The following is a 13,082-nucleotide window of genomic DNA, read 5'->3' as shown; positions in this document are numbered from 1 at the left end:
GCATCTTCATCAGGTCTCCCTTTTGAAATAACTTCAAATTATATTTCAATTTATTAAATTTGTATTTAGCTTTGTTAAATTTAATATTTGCTCTGTCTGTTAGTACCTTAATTTTAAAAGTATATATATTGTCTAGATATACTATTTACTTATAATTTAAATTTGATGTTTATTTATTTCAAAAACTTTGATCTTTTTCTTTTTATGTTTTTTTATCATTGTAAACATGTTTATTTTACTTTATTTTTCAAATACAATGATCTACTATCTCAAATGATTGAAATGTAATTCACTCTGTTCAAATACTTACTGAATATCACTCATGGTTAAGTATTTCCTCATGAATATTAAGTTGTTGTTGTTATGGTTGTTTTTCTTGTTTCTGAGCCCATCTTCAGTGGAGAGTTTCTTAGGTCTATATTCAGCGTATGCTGAGTTGTAGGACTGTTCATAGCGTTTTGTGTTTTCTCCTTGGAGACATGACAGTATTTTTTATGTTAATTTCTCAAGTTACATATCCTGCACCATATACAATTTCAAATTATAAATAGATATAAAAGAGAGACTCAATATTCTGATATTTCAGAGGAAATATTTAGTCTTTCCCCAAAATCCAAGCACAAAATGCTCTGCTTTTCATATCCCTGTTCTAGTAGCCAGAAGGAATTTGGTTTTCCCTTGTATAATCCTTGATAAGTCTCAGTTCCAACTTCAAGTCTCATAGTATCTATAGAACTTAGCTGTATCTCCAATCCCTTATCATAGGTCAATACCCAAGGCCCTCACCATTACCAGATTCAATGATTTCACTTTAGGGTCATAACAGCATTAGTTTACTTGCTAATGACATTTTACTTCTCATATGTAAATTTTGTTTAGTTTGTGAGTCCAGTCCAGTTCTTTTCACTTTATCGTAAGTGAAAGTGTTAGTCTATCATATCTGACTCTTTGTGACCCCATGGGCTATAATCCTCTATGCTCCTCTATCCATGGAATCCTCCAGGCAAGAGTACTGGAGTGGGTTGCCACTTATTACTATTTAATTAGAAAAACTCATGTATTCTTGTTTATCCATTTTGTTAAAATTACTATAAATCTCTCAACATTTTATTTTTACTCATGTAACTTGTATGTGAAGACTGCTGTGTCATACTTCTAAGGGTAGGCTTCTTCCTGTTTGTGCCTTTTAGGCACTGGGGCATACTTGTCCCTTCTAATAGAATGCTCAGTTCTCAATTTCCCTTTGCATTTTCTTGTGTTTCTAGCCTATCATGTTTCTTCTAGGAATGAGGGCTCAGCATAATGCAGCATTGGGTTGCAGACTATTAATATTTGTTGTTGCTGTTGTTGTTCAGTCACTCAGTAGTGTCTGACTCTTTGTGACCCCATGAACTGCAGCAAGCCAAGTTTCCCTGTCCTTCACCATCTCCCAGAGTTTGCTCAAACTCATGTCCATTGAGTTGGTGATGCCTTCCAACCATCTCATCCTCTATCATCCCCTTTTCTTCCTGCCTTCAATTTTTCCCAGCATCAGAGTACTTTCCAATGAGTCAGCTCTTCATATCAGACAGCTTCAGCATCAGTCCTTCCAGTGAATATTCAGGGTTAATTTCTTTTAGGATTTATTGTGTTGATCTCCTTGCAGTCCAAGTGACTCTCAAGAGTCCTCTCCAGCACCACAGTTCAAAAGTATCAATTCTTTGGCACTCAGCCTTCTTTACGTTCCAACTCTCATATTCATATAGGACTACTGGAAAAACAATAGCCTTGACTCTACGGAAATTTGTCAGCAAAATAATATCTCTGCTTTTTAATATGCTAACTAGATGTGTCTTAACTTTTCTTCCAAGGAACAAGCATTTTTAATTTCAGACAGGCTATTAATATATCAGTCTTAAAGAGAGTTGAGAGTTAAAAATGAAGATTCACATCACACCTGCCTCCACCAGCTGTAGTAATTTTCTCTTCCTCTTCCCCACATTTAAGAAGAGGCCTTGACTCCTTACTGGTGGCCTAAGTTATCTGAAAAAATGAAGTGAGCCAGATACTATCAGAATGATCGTATGAACTAAGTTCTGAAATAGGAGCTCCCCCTCAGTGCAGAAGTGAACTCCTAATTGGCTCCAATAAGACTATTTGTTCTATGATTTTTCAATTTGTACAACTGCTTGTTTCATGAGGCCAATGTTTGTTAATTATCCAATATTTTCAGAGAAATTTCACATTTTCCCTCCACTCTACATGTGTGCTGTGCTTAGTCACTCAGTCATGTCCAACTCTTTGAGACCCCATGAACTGTAGCCTGCCAGGCTCCTCTGTCCATGGGGATTCTCCAGGCAAGAATACTGGAGTGGGTGCCATGCTCTCCTCAAAGGATCTTTCCAATCCAGGAATTGAACCCAGGTCTTTCACATCGCAGGCAGATTCTTCACCATCTGAGCCTCCAGGGAGGCCCAAGAATACTGGAATGGATAGCCTATCCCTTCAAGAGGGGAACTTCCTGACCCTGGAATTGAACCAGGTTATCCTACATTGCAGGAAGATTCTTTACCATCTGAACTATCAGGGATGCCCCACTGGATATAATAGCTATCAATAAGGTATCTCATTTTTTACTATTCTATTTGATTTAGGTTATAATGCTTAAAGAGATGCAGTCTAGAAAGAATGAGAAACAGATTAATGTCTCAAGACATCCCATGTCCCATTTAATTTGTGGCATGTTGGACTAATTCTCAATCGATTCCAAGTGTGGATATATATTTAATAGCTAGTACCACTTGGAATTGTCTTCTTTCTCATCCAATGTATGAAAAATGTTTTGAACTTCATTAAGGTCATGCTACTGACAGTGGCCCTGGGAAGCAGCCTGGCTAAGATTCAACTCTAGCTCTAGTTTCAAGGAAGAAAAACATTGCCTTCTCAAATGTGATTTTTGTAGTTACTAAACTGTAATTGTAAATGGTTGCAAGAGCTCAAGCCATGCTTCCTACTTTCATATTTGTATCGTAAATTTACTGTTTGCTTGATCTTTTCCACAATCCAAATTTGTTTTGACTCCAGGGCAATTGATCCATTCTTTTTCTTTACTTAATGCACTGAAGATGACGAATTGATTTTATAGTGGTGTCTGAATATAGCCAAAGCCCTAGATATGTTGATTCCCAAGAAATCTCAAGGACACCATTATACACAAAAAGAACCTTGTTAATAAGAAGCTGTTACTATTTCTGTTTCCTCAGACTTTCTCTGTGACTTTACCCTCTTATGTAACTTTCATCCAGAAAAACTTCCATGTTTCTTCCCTTGAAATGAGAGTCACTACCTTGAAACTAATTTCCACCTTTGGGAATAAAGGTTAATTTTTTAAAGGTGCAATCCAGATTAAAAGATTGAGGATCCTGTATAGAATTCTTCCTCTTTCACTTGAAGTGCTTCCTTGTTCTTGAGGAAATGTTTTGTATAATAGAAACCTTCCACCAAACTCTCTATTCATCTGCTATCCCCATAACTTTTATAGAGTTCAGTTCAGTTTTGTCACTCAGTCATATCCGACTCTTTGCGACCCCATGGACTGGCTTCCCTGTCCACCACCAACTCCTGGAGCTTACTCAAACTCATGTCCATCAATTTGGTGCTGCCATCCAACTATGTCATCCTCTGTCATCCCCTTCTCCCCCTGCCTTCAATCTTTCCCAGCATCTGGTCTTTTTCAAGGAGTCAGTTCTTCATATCAGGAGGAGGCCAAAATATTGGAAGTTTCAGCTTCAGCATCAATCCTTCCAATGAATGTTTAGAACTGATTGCCTCTAGGATTGACTAGTTTTATCTCCTGGCAATCCAAGGAACTCTCAAGAGTTTTCTCCAGCACCACAGTTTAAAAGCATCAATTCTTCAGTGCTCATCTTTCTGTATAGTCCAACTCTCACTCCATACACGACTACTGAAAAAACCATAGCTTTGACTAGACAGACCTTTGTCAGCAAAGTAATATCTCTACAATTTAATATGCTGTCTAGGTTGGTAATAACTTTTCTTCCAAGGAGCAAATGTCTTTTAATTTCATACTGCAGTCACCCATCTGCAGTGATTTTGGAGCCCAAGAAAATGAAGTCTGTCAGTGTGTCCATTGTTTCCCCATCTATTTGCCATGGAGTGATAAGACTGCATGCCATGATCTTAGTTTTTTGAATGTTGAGTTTTAAGCCAGCTTTTTCAGTCTCTTCTTTCGCTTATTAAGAGTCTCTTTAGTTCCCATTTGCTTTAGGCCAAAAGAGTGGTGTCATCTGAATATTTGAGGTTATTGATATTTCTCCCAGCAATCTTGATTCAAGCTTGTGCCTCATCCAGCCCAGCATTTCACATGGTATACTCTACATATAAATTAAATAGCAGGGTGATAATATACAGCCTTGACATACTCCTTTCCCAATTTGGAACCAGTCTGTTGTACCATCTCTGGTTCTAACTGTTGCTTCTTGACCTGCATACAGATTTCTCAGGAGGCAGGTAAGGTGGTCTGGCATTCCCATCTCTTGAAGAATTTTCCCTAGTTTGTTGTGATCTACACAGTCAAAGGCTTTGGTGTATCAATAAAGCAGAAGTAGATGTTTTTCTGGAACTTTCTTGCTTTTTCGATTATCCAACGGGTGTTGGAAATTTGATCTCCTGTCTCTCTGCCTTTTCTAAAAACAGCTTGAACATCTGGAATTTCACGGCTCATGTACTGTTGAAGCCTGGCTTGGAGAATTTTGAGTATTACTTTGCTAGCATGTGAGATGAGTGCAATTATGCGGTAGTTAGAACATTCTTTTACATTGCCCTTTTTTTTTGGTGGAGGGGAAGATTGGGATGAAAACTGACTTTTTCCAGTCCTGTGGCCACTGCTGATTTTTCCAAATTTGCTGGTATATTGAGTGGAGCACTTTCACAGCATCATCTTTTAGGATATGAAATAACTCAACTGGAATTCCATCACCTCCACTAGCTTTGTTCGTTAGTGATGCTTCCTAAAGCCCACTTGACTTAAATGGGTTTAAAACTCATGAACCTTTTGAGCTCAGTCTAAGACTCTAGTGTTTACTTAATTGTGTAGCAGAGAGGTGACTCCTGTGTACTATAAAAAATGTCACCACAATTGGGAGATTCCAACAGTCATTCTTTTGAAATACAGCATACTATTACTTGAGGAAGTGGTTACTTGAAATGTTCACATTTATACTCATATAATGGAAGGGGCTTATTTATTCTACTTTTTTACCACTGATGTCTTAGGTAGAACATCAGTGTGTACTGCAGTGTGAAGATCATTTTGATCAGCTCAAAGATGTAAACACAAGATGGCCATTTGTCAGAAGCACATCAGTAACTCACACTCATTTTTTGCCCTTGCCCCTCTCTCTTAATGAATCTATTGCTATGTCTATGCTATCTAGTGACTATTAGGTCTTGTTGAGTCTTCTATTTCACTGAGTTTTTGTTGTTGTTCAGTCACTAAGTCATGATATTTTGGTTCAGTTATACTATTCAAAGAATTACTTACACACAAAAAAATTACTTACAGATTATTAGGGGGAGAGAGAGAGAGAGGGGGAGAGAAGGAGAGGGAAATGGGATTGCTTTTACATAATTTGAAATTTAGCTCATCTGGGGGATTAATTATTCTTGAGTTAGTGCTGGACATGATATTTCATATGCCAGTGACTCATCATTTAACTGGCAATGTTTTTGTGTTCTAAGAGAGCATTAATAAATACTGAATTATGTCCCAGAGTTGTCACCATGATAATTCCTCCCTTCTCCTTTGGTTTCGTAACAGTGCCAATGATAGGATACATGACTTAACCTCACAACATTTTCTTTAGCGTAGAAAGTTTAATGAGCTATTTGTGAGCCATATATAACATCACAAATGTGAGCATACAAATAGATTTAAGAGTCTATGAAGCTAATGTATCATATGAAAGAGCTATGACCAACTCTATAGTCAGGACTCCCACATATTATACAGCTGTTAATACAACTAGGAATGAAACTGCTGAAAGACCAAACTTGAGTCATAGTAAACCATTTTTGCTTTGCTGTAGGGCACTCATTACCATGTCCACGTTCTGGAAACTCAAGGATGTCATTGTGGTAGGCTTATAGTAGTTACGATTTTTTTTGAAATTTAGTGCCTTTCAGTAATTCAACAACAACAACAAAAGACAAACTTCCTCTGAGCAGAGCAGTGAACCCCACAATTTTAATTATTCCATTATAGAATCTTGAAATTGTTGAGCAGGAAGTCAAACTTCCTGAACTACATTCACATATTCAACAGAAAATATATTCTTAATACTGCTTTGAGGTTTAGATGTGAATTAGTTTATTCCATGGGAAGGCATACTTTCTAACAGCAAAGTGTGGAGCATAACTGATCATAATTTGAAGCTTGTGCTTTTAGTTAGTGCAAAAAGGAGTATGCAAAAATACCATTCCCTAATATGTTTTATCTCTGTGAATACCATGGACTTGCTGCAGCACTGCTTTCTTTAATGTATTCCATTAATAAAAAATCATGTCATGTCAATATATCTCCTTTAAAAGGTACCACTATTTCTCTGAAAAGGTACCATGAGCATGAGTGCACACAGAGAGTAACTGATAGTCCTGTTCTCCCCCAGCTACAGTTTTTCCCATACTCTTTATTTCACTTAAAATAATCCAATCTAGGTAAACATAAAGCTGGGGTGACCTATTCAAATTGTCTTTTGGATAAGGCACAGCAGTAAGTAGATCTTCCAATGTTTAATGTCTCCAAGCTCACTCTGAATATTTTTAAGCATTTTTATTGTTTAGATAAAGATAAATGCCTGGAAAATTTGTCATGGTCATAATAAAGAGATATTGTCTTATTTGCATAGTACTTTTTATCTATTTCTTTTTTATTTTGACTCTTTATTTACAGTTTATGAAAGTTCAGGAAAATAATTTTGGAAAGTAAATAATACAATACAATGCATCAGAATATGAGACTGCAGAGTTAGCTATAATATAGCTTGACATGTCTCCTCTGTTTTCTTGTGTTCCTTTCTATGATTACCACTGTGCAACCTAGATGGGAGGCTTCTTCCTAGGTTCTACCAGAGTTCTAGATCGGGAACCTGAGAAAATAGAGTCCTCCAGAGATGGTTCTGAAATGTAAGCATCCATCATATCAACTCTTTGTCTCACTGGCCCTTTTAATTATTTTCACTGTCTTAGTTTATTTCACTGCCTTAGTTTATTTTCACTGCCTTAAACACAGAATTTAGAATTATAAGATGTCAGTTTTCATTTTACTTTACTTATATGAAGTCATCATGGAAGGAGCTACTATGTTCAATGATTTTCTTTAAAATTTAAAATATACGAGTCTTCTAGATTTTCGTCAATCATTTCACTTTTCTTAGATGCCAATTTTGTTTTTTTCCTCTATAGTTTATTTCACTGTACTAACCTAATGTCAAATTAATCTATTCATATTAGACAGTAATTTTTGGCAAACTAATTATGTCAATTGACTTGGACTTATATATAAATGTTTTTTTTTTTTTAATTCAAGATACAGTTATTTGCTGGGGACAGTTTGAACAGTGAGTAAACTGTAGTAACTCCACTCAAAAATCCTACAGTATAGTAAGAAAGGTAAACACATGAATGAATCTGGGTGAAAAATACAGAAGGAACAAAGACAGAGGAGTTAAAGTTTGTGCCAATCATTGTATCCAAGTCGCTGTAGACAGAATCATTTTTAGCTATCATACTTAAAACAGAGACCATGATGCTCAAAATAAAGTTGAGGAGTACGTTAAATCCTATGTCTGGAATCTACTAATACTATTTTAATATTCAATTTGGGGGACTGAGTAAAAAATTATTTATATATAGAAACACATCCAATTGCTAACATTAGTTATCTCTGGGTGGGATAATTAAGTATAATTTTTATTTTCTCATTCAACGTTTTCTTTTTTGAGGAAAACCAAAACAACACTTTTTTCAGAAAGATGTTGATACATAGATCAATTGATTGTCTTTTCTTAACAGATACATTTACTAGGAACAAATTTGTGCCCTCATATAAACTATTAATAGCATGTAAATAACCTTTTGCTGTAATAGGTGCAAAGATTTTTGTCACAGCATTATATATAAAAATGAAACACAAAACACAAATTAGAATTTACTAAAAGCAGATTAAATAATAAAAGAAATAAATAAAATGAATATTGACCACTGATTAAATTTATTTAAAAATATTACTTAATGTCATAAAGGTGCTTCCCTGATGGCTCAGTGGTAATATTTTTACTTACAAAAAGTAAACAAGCAAATAGTCCAAGTGATTTTCTTTTTGAAGTGTCTGACTTATTGAAAAGTGATAGTTTTTTAATATTTTTTAATATCCCTCCCTGTTCACCTCCCTTGTTCTTTTCTGCACAGTAATTTATTTGGTTTACAATTTCCCATACTGTGTTACAGGAAGTTACTAGCAATTAGTGTGATAGAACATAACCAGTAAGAGAGTTGAGGTAATCATAAAATTTCAAGACACAATATCAGAATCTGATTTTAACAGATGCTATTAAGTCAGTTACGAGAGTCAATGTTCGGGGAGTGTGTTTCTTTTCATAATATTTTCTCAAGAGTGATTCCCTAAATTATAAAATGCAGTTTCTGTCCTTGAAATGGGAAAGTTTTATGGAAAACACATTACCATAGTATTTTATTTTCCTTCACCATATTATTTCTTCCTAGATTTAAATAAATAAGAAAAAAAGCAGCTTTTCTTAAGCATATTTGGCATTGTATTATCATCAAGAATGTAGGCACTAACTGTTCTCCCAATGCTTGAGTCTAAATTAGTCATCTTGTCTTTGATGAAACTGCAGTTCTTTTTTCTAATGAAATTTTAGCTTCTATTCAGTGATGCAATTAGGTTCTTTCCCTTATATTGTTGCCCTGTTGAACTTGCTTCAAATATTCAATAAACAAAAACTACCTGATTATTATTTGTTTTCATTAAATGACAGTTTTACATTCTAAAGTGAGAGACAAATATCTAAATCATATAATTGTCTTAACCATATAATTTTCTAGTAAGAAGTGTAGTTTTACAGATTTAGGAGCAAATTTTCAATAAAATGTTTGCGGTGGTGGGCAACATTAAGCAAATTGTTCTGCTCTTCATATTTTAGCTATTCTGATAATCTGTTCCTAGTATATGCACTTCAACCAGTATCTCATCCATTTTTCAGACAGGTCATGTCACTGTCTACCATGGTAGTTTCTTCCTTTTTTCCTGCAAATCTCACATTTATCTTGAGAATTCTTATTTCATGATGCTTTAGAAATTTCAATACATATGTGATTGGCTTCCAAGTAAAACTTCATATAATCATATTGCTTACCAGCATGAGGAGATTCTAAATAAAGATGGAGGAAAGATGTAGAATCTAGTCCTTTTCCTTAAATTACTTGACATCACATCCAACCTATTGTGATGGTACAGTTCTAATGAAAATCAAATCTTAAGGAGGTGTTCTGCCCAGTTTATTAGAGTGTGATTTCTCTGTGGTTCCCACCAACCTCGTTGATACCCATAATTTCCAATCTATGCAAAATAAGTCTAGTTGATTGTCTAACTGCTCCATCAGCAGCTGTAAAAACTCGCTATCCATGGAATTTAGATATCCTCCTCACACTAACCTTGGGACTTCTTTCCTCTCAGGTCAGGCTATGGAAACTTAAATGTAACCTTGCTAACCCCAGCATTCAATAAATGTTTACTCAGGACTTACAATGTACCAGGCGCTGTTCTTGGCATTGAGGATTCAGAGTCAATAAGAGAGACAAATTTTTTTGCCTTCCAGATGCTTACACAGTGTAAGAGAGAGAGCAAGCAAACATTTAAAAATATTTTAATAAATATTAAAAGTTAAATATATAGTGTGATAAGCAGTTATTTACCTGAGCTAGAGAGAGATTCTGCCCCAAAGCAATCTGCAGATTCAATGCAATCCCTATCAGACTATTTTTCACAGAACTAGAACAAATACTTTCAAGATTTGTGTGGAAATACAAAAAACCTCGAATAGCCAAAGCAATCTTGAGAAAGAAGAATGGAACTGGAGGAATCAACTTGCTGACTTCAGGCTCTACTACAAAGCCACAGTCATCAAGACAGTATGGTACTGGCACAAAGACAGAAATATAGATCAATGGAACAAAATAGAAAGCCCAGAGATAAATCCACACACCTATGGACACCTTATCTTTGACAAAGAAGGCAAGAATATACAATGGAGAAAAGACAATCTCTTTAACAAGTGGTGCTGGGAAAACTGGTCAACCACTTGTAAAAGAATGAAACTAGATCACTTTCTAACACCACACACAAAAACAAACTCAAAATGGATTAAAGATCTAAATGTAAGACCAGAAGCTATAAAACTCCTAGAGGAGAACATAAGCAAAACACTCTCTGACATAAATCACAGCAGGATCCTCTATGATCCACCTCCAGGAATACTGGAAATAAAAGTAAAAATAAATAAATGGGATCTAATTAAAATTAAAAGCTTCTGCACAACAAAGGAAACTATAAGCAAGGTGAAAAGACAGCCTTCAGAATGGGAGAAAATAATAGCAAATGAAGCAACTGACAAACAACAAATCTCAAAAACATACAAGCAACTTCTGCAGCTCAATTCCAGAAAAATAAACGACCCAATCAAAAAATGGGCCAAAGAACTAAATAGACATCTCTCTAAAGAAGACATACAGATGGCTAACAAACACATGAAAAGATGCTCAACATCACTCATTATCAGAGAAATGCAAATCAAGACCACAATGAGGTACCATTTCACACCAGTCAGAATGGCTGCGATCCAAAAGTCTGCAAGCAATAAATGCTGGAGAGGGTGTGGAAAAAGGGAACCCTCCTACACTGCTGGTGGGAATGCAAACTAGTACAGCCACTATGGAGAACAGTGTGGAGATTCCTTAAAAAATTGCAAATAGAACTGCCTTATGACCCAGGAATCCCACTACTGGGCATACACACTGAGGAAACCAGAAGTGAAAGAGACACATGTACCCCAATGATCATTGCAGCACTGTTTATAATAGCCAGGACATGGAAACAACCTAGATGTCCATCAGCAGATGAATGGATAAGGAAGCTGTGGTACATATACACAATGGAGTATTACTCAGCCGTTAAAAAAAATACATTTGAATCAATTCTAATGAGATGGATGAAACTGGAGCCAATTATACAGAGTGAAGTAAGCCAGAAAGAAAAACACCAATACAGTATACTAACACATATATATGGATTTAGAAAGATGCTAATGATAACCCTGTATGCGAGACAGCAAAAGAGACACAGATGTATAGAATGGACTTTTGGACTGTGAGGGAGAGGGAGAGGGTGGGATGATTTGGGAGAATGGCACTGAAACATGTATACTATCATATAAGAAATGAATCGCCAGTCTATGTTCTATACAGGATACAAAATGCTTGGGGCTGGTGCACGGGAATGATCCAGAGAGATGATATGGGGTGGGAGGTGGGAGGAGGGGTTCAGGATTGGGAACGCATGTACACCCATGGCGGATTCATGTCAATGTATGGCAAAACCAATACAGTATTGTAAAGTAAAATAAAGTAAAAAGAAAAAAAAAATTTAAAAAAAAGAGATTCTGCCTTTGAAATGGTTATTTGAGAAGCTGTTATGAGGAGACCTTCCGGTTGAGATCTGAAGAATTTTAAGAGGCAGCCATGTAAATGGAGAATAATATTCTTATAATAATAGCAACAGAGACATTTCAATATTTTTTAATTTAATATGTTATTTTCTATATTATAACTAATGAAGTTTAGAAAGCTTAAATGATTTCTGAAAACCATATAAGACATAAAAGGCATATTTGGGAAAATGAGCACTTATCTGTTTTGAAAACTCAAACTCTTAATTGGTGGTTCTCAGTGCTACTCAGATGTTAGAAATACCTAGAAAGCTTATAAAATACCAATGCCCTTGCACCATCCCTGACAATTGAATCAGAACCTCTCAAAGTAGGTCGTGGCCAATTATATATCATAAAAATTTCCTAAGTCATTATAATGCATAATGCACAGTCAAAATTGAAAAGCCACTGCTTAACTCATACCAATATTCTAGTATTACATTTGAAATTAATATGAATACATACTGATCTTAAGTCACATGCATAATACAGCATTAAGAACTTCAGAATCAACATAAAGCTTACAATCATATTCATTCCTGAATATTCACTAAACATAATCTATATCTGAGGTTCTAGTGAAGTCTGGGAATAACTGTATAAATAAAACATAATCATTGCCCTAATTATTTCCCCATTTTAATGGCAACTCTTGCTCATAAGAATGAATCAATGGATCAGTTTAAAATATTATATTTGACAATAATTTTGGATATTGGGATGAAAATTATGTTCTCTACCATCAAGCACTTTTGGAAATACAGTCTATAGGTCAACAGCCTAAAATTAAAGAAAATGACACTTGTTTTTAACCACCTGATGACATTGTCTTCCTCAACAAAAGTTTGATGTAGTTTTTGTATTTTGTCCTATTAAAATAATACCAGTGAAAACTGAGTAGTTCTAAGAAATGACTTTGAAGTGACTGAAACTTTTCACTGCCTTAAGCATATCAATCCCTATACTGACTTAGCATTTTTATTAAGATGAGCCACAAAGCACACAACCTGTGGGGGATATAGTTCTCTTAATCCTCCTACTTTAATCCCCACAGATGCTATATTCCTGGGTACTTATATCTAGTTTCAAATATTATTGATTTTGTCAACTTTCCCCTTCAGGTTTCAAAACATAACTTATTTTTCTGTGTTTGGAGTTTCCAATTTAACACATTCCCAGCGTAGGTGACAAAGCAATGATTAGAAATACTCTCTGCCAGCAAAATTAATTTTCAAAGTGAACCCAAAATGAGTTAGAGTTGGATTAAATAAATAATTATACAGTTAAAATCTCTTAATT

Source organism: Ovis canadensis, chromosome 10, assembly GCF_042477335.2.
Source record: "Ovis canadensis isolate MfBH-ARS-UI-01 breed Bighorn chromosome 10, ARS-UI_OviCan_v2, whole genome shotgun sequence".
NCBI classification, from domain to species: Eukaryota; Metazoa; Chordata; class Mammalia; order Artiodactyla; family Bovidae; genus Ovis; species Ovis canadensis.
The sequence above is the reverse complement of the archived record's forward strand: the minus strand, read 5'-3'. Positions refer to the sequence as shown.